Below are 5,346 nucleotides of genomic sequence, written 5' to 3'. Positions count from 1 at the left end.
CTCACGCCTCCGTGACGTCACGTGGTTCCCCTGCGCGCGCGATCCCCGTCTCCGCGACGTCACGTGGTTCCCGTGCACGCGCGCTCCCCGTCTCCGCGAGGTCACGTGGGCTCCACGCGGCTGCTGTTGCCGCACGTGCGGCCGTCGGTGGATTTGCCGCGCCCTCTAGCGGCCGGGACACGCCTCACCTCACCTCCTCCTGCACCACCTGGCGGTAGGAGGCGCCGCCTGCAGGGAGATTAGATGCTGCATTTAAACCAGGATCTACAGTTCTTTCCAAAGATTATATATATATATAATCTTTGGTTCTTTCCTACTGCAGATAGTTATTCGTTCAATGAGGGACACAGTGCTGGAGTAACTCTCAGCGGGTCAGGCAGCATCTGCGGAGAGAAGGAATGGGTCGAGACCCTTCTTCAGACTGGTTAGGATTGAATGAATGAATGAATAAGTTTATTGGCCAAGTATGGACACATACAAGGAACGTGTCTGTTCGCAAGTAACAACACAAAGGACAAAGGACATTTATTCTCGCATATACCAATTGGTGCAGTGAAATTTGAGTTACCATGCAGCACACAAATAGGATAAACACAACATTTAAGATAAATTTAACATAAAACATAAAAACATCCCCCACAGCGGAATCAAAGTTTCATAGAAGCATAGAAAATAGGTGCAGGAGTAGGCCATTCGGCCCTTCGAGCCTGCACCGCCATTCAATATGATCATGGCTGATCATCCAACTCAGTATCCTGTACCTGCCTTCTCTCCATACCCCCTGATCCCTTTAGCCACAAGGGCCACATCTAACTCCCTCTTAAATATAGCCAATGAACTGGCCTCAACTACCTTCTGTGGTAGAGAATTCCAGAGATTCACCACTCTCTGTGTGAAAAATGTTTTCCTCATCTCGGTCCTAAAAGATTTCCCCCTTATCCTTAAACTGTGACCCCTTGTTCTGGACTTCCCCAACATCGGGAACAACTTCCTGCATCTAGCCTGTCCAACCCCTTAAGAATTTTGTAAGTTTCTATAAGTTCCCCCCTCAATCTTCTAAATTCTAGCGAGTACAAGCCGAGTCTATCCATTCTTTCTTCATATGAAAGTCCTGACATCCCAGGAATCAGTCTGGTGAACCTTCTCTGTACTCCCTCTATGGCAAGAATGTCCTTCCTCAGATTAGGAGACCAAAACTGTACGCAATACTCCAGGTGTGGTCTCACCAAGACCCTGTACAACTGCAGTAGAACCTCCCTGCTCCTATACTCAAATCCTTTTGCTATGAATGCTAACATACCATTCGCCTTCTTCACTGCCTGCCGCACCTGCATGCCTACTTTTAATGAATGGTGTACCATGACACCCAGGTCTCTTTGCATCTCCCCCTTTCCTAATCGGCCACCATTCACCCCCCTTTCCTAATCGGCCACCATGGATAGGTGATGTTTCAGGTCGGGACCTCCCTTCAGACTACCCCTGGCATCACAGTTTCCCACTGTGAGGGAAGGCAACTAAGTTCAGTCCTCTTCCTCTTGTTCATCCATGGTCGGGGCCTATTGAGGCCTGCACAGTCGCCACAACGGCGGTCTGATGTTTCAGGGCCTCTCGACAGAATGATGGAGCTCCGGCGTCGGAACGGAAGAACATTCTCGGCGGCTTGGGGTTTCCGAATCGGCCGCTTCCTACCAGAGACCGCGGCTCCCGAAGTCCACAGGCCGAGCTGGGCGGAGCTCCAACACTGGCGATCCTCGGCGAAAGATCCCAGGTCTCCGCGATGTTTAATGTCAGCGCCGCCTGCGGCTGGAAGCTCCGCAGACAACAGACCGCGGCTCCACAGTGTTCAAGTCGGCAGGCCCAACACTCCGGAGCTCCAACACGCCGATCCCGGTATGACATCGTGATGGAATTCAGCGCTGCTCCGCTGCTGAAGCTCGGGCCGGTCTCCGGCAGGAAAGGCCGCACCAATCCAGATGGTAGGCCGCGAGGAGGAGGCGAAGATGTGGCTCGGAGGAATGCTGCATCCTCGACCAGGTAGTGACTGAGAAAAACGGTTTCCCCCTTCCCCCCACATTAAAAAGACTAAAAGACCTCCAAAAAACAAACTTTTTGACGGACTAAAAATAACAAAAAGGATGAAAGGGCAGACAGCTGCTGGCGAGGCTGCCACACTCAATGGCGCCTCCACTCGAAAATCATGGTGATAAGTGAAACAGGCCATTGTTAGCTGTTGGGTGAAAACTAGACAGTTGTTCAGGCAGCATCTGTGGAGAACATGGATACGTGACGTTTCACAGAGTGCTGGAGTAACTCAGCGGGTCAGGCAGCATCTCTGGAGAACATGGATAGGTGACGTTTCAGGTCGGGACCTCCCTTCAGACTACCCCTTGCATCACAGTTCGGATTCTTGAGTCTGAAGAAGGTTCATTCGATAAGGTTCCGCATGTTAGGCTGCTCTGGAAGGTTAGATCGCATGGGATCCAAGGAGAGATAGCTGAATGGATAGAAAATTGGCTTCATGGAAGGAAGCAGAGGGTGATGGTGGAAGGTTGTTTCTCAGACTGGAGGCCTGTGACTAATGGTGTGCCTCAGGGTTCGGTGTTGGGCCCGTTACTGTCATCTGCATCAATGTTTGGATGAGAACATACAGGGCAAGATTAGCAAGTTTGCAGATGATACAAAAGTGGGTTGTATTGTAAATAGTGAAGATGGTTGTGAAAAATTTCAGCACATAGAAGCATAGAAAAAATAGGTGCAGGAGTAGGCCATTCGGCCCTTCGAGCCAACACCGTCATTCAATATGATCATGGCTGATCATCCAAAATCAGTACCCCATTCTGGCTTTCTCCCCCATATCCCGTGATTCCCTCAGCCCTAAGAGCTAAATCTAAATCACTTGAAAAGATCTTGATCGGTGGTCAGATGGGTTGCGTAAAGAGTCAAGAGTGTTTTATTGTCATATGTCCCAGATAGAACAATTAAATTCTTACTTGCTGCAGCACAACACAATATGTAAACATAGTACACTGTAAACAATATGATAAACGAAGGAGAAAAAAAGTTCAGTTACTCACAAGTACACACACACACGCACACACACACACACACACACACACTCATACACACACACATATACACACACACGCACACATGCACACACATACACACAGACACACACACGCACACATGCACACACACACACACATACACACACATACACACACACACATACACACACACACATATACACACACACACATACACACACACACATACACACGCACACACGCACACACACACACACGCATACATACACACACACACGCACACACGCACACACACACACATATATATATGTGTATAGAAGTTGGGATGTAATGTTAAAATTGTACAAGGCATTGGTGAGGCCAATTCTGGAGTATGGTGTACAATTTTGGTCGCCTAATTATAGGAAGGATGTCAACAAAATAGAGAGAGTACAGAGGAGATTTACTAGAATGTTGCCTGGGTTTCAGCAACTAAGTTACAGAGAAAGGTTGAACAAGTTAGGGCTTTATTCTTTGGAGCGCAGAAGGTTAAGGGGGGACTTGATAGAGGTTTTTAAAATGATGAGAGGGATAGACAGAGTTGACGTGGAAAAGCTTTTCCCACTGAGAGTAGGGAAGATTCAAACAAGGGGACATGACTTGAGAATTAAGGGACTGAAGTTTAGGGGTAACATGAGGGGGAACTTCTTTACTCAGAGAGTGGTAGCTGTGTGGAATGAGCTTCCAGTGAAGGTGGTGGAGGCAGGTTCGTTTTTATCATTTAATAATAAATTGGATAGTTATATGGATGGGAAAGGAATGGAGGGTTATGGTCTGAGCGCAGGTATATGGGACTAGGGGAGATTATGTGTTCGGCACGGACTAGAAGGGTCGAGATGGCCTGTTTCCGTGCTGTAATTGTTATATGGTTATTATATGGTGATATATATATATATAAAACATGGTTAAATAACTCTGTTCATAAATGTAAAAAATCATGCAGAGTAGCCCAAAGAAAGTGGAGAAAAACAGGACTAGAAGTACATCTTGACCACCAGGGGGCCAGGGAGATGGCAGCCCTGCCGGCAGTCTGTTCGTTTTTTCATCTTTATGTTACTTTTAGCGTTTGTTAAAAGTTTGTTTTAATGTACTTCGGTTTGTTTTGTGGTGGTGGGGGGAGGGGGGAGGGGATCGGGGGAAACTTTTTTTCAGGTTCTTACCTTCCCGGAGATGTGATCAATTTTCGGATCACATTCTCCGGGCGCTCTGCAGCCTACCATCGCTGGAGCTGGAGGCCTCCTCGGACTGTCGTGATCCCCACCGCGGGGCGCGGACTTATCATCGAAGCGGATCCCTTGCCTGGGATCGCTCCCACCGCGGCCTGCGGACTTACCAACAAGGGCTCGCAGTCTTGGGAGAGGCGAGTCGGGAGCTCCAAAGCTGCAGAATGTTTGACCAGCCCCCGATACGAGGTTCGATCACCCGGCGCGGAGGAGATGACATCCCCCCCCCCCGATGCGGGAGCTGAACGCCTCGACGCGGAGGGCCCGAACGGCTGCCGGCTACGGGTGTCAAGACCATCCCATCAATAGAGGCCCCCGACCGAGGAAGAACAAAAGGAAGGACTTGAACTTTATTTCGCCTTCCATCACAGTGAGGAATGTGTCGGAGTCACTGTGGTGGATGTTCATGTTAAAGTGTGTTTTTGAGTGATCTGTTGCTTTTAATTGTATGACTGACCTGGCCAATGAAATTAATAATAATAATAATAATAAATATTTTATTGATCCCCTCAGGGAAATTCAGATGTCCAGAAGTCAACAACCAACAAACCCACACATTCAGAACGAAAGCAGACAAAAAATACATAAAATACAATATGGACAATACCTGAAAGCAATAAATACTTTAAAAGACCCAATACTTAACTATTAGAAATGCAAAGCATCCCCATGCAGCCTAGCGGTCAGTATTATAAAATTCTTCGTATGTTTCAAAAACATACTTGGCGAATAAAATCTGATTCTGATTCTAAAGAAACCATTGCTACTTATAATATGTTGTAAGATCTGCAAGGAGGAGCCAATTTTCTCAAATTATCGCAGAATGTGGTGGAAATAGTAAGATTTTGTTCTCCACCATTGACAGATTACTAAACTCTGCTTCACTGTCATATGTTGATAGAATGGAGCGGCTGGGCTTGTACACTCTAGAATTTAGAATGATTAGAGGGGATCTTATTGAAACATATAAGATTATTAAGGGCTTGGACACCCAGAGGCAGGAAACGTGTTCCCAATCTTGGGGGAGTCCAGAACCA

The sequence above is a fragment of the Amblyraja radiata genome, chromosome 2 (genome assembly GCF_010909765.2).
Source record: "Amblyraja radiata isolate CabotCenter1 chromosome 2, sAmbRad1.1.pri, whole genome shotgun sequence".
Classification (NCBI taxonomy): Eukaryota; Metazoa; Chordata; class Chondrichthyes; order Rajiformes; family Rajidae; genus Amblyraja; species Amblyraja radiata.
Note: the sequence above shows the minus strand (reverse complement) of the source record.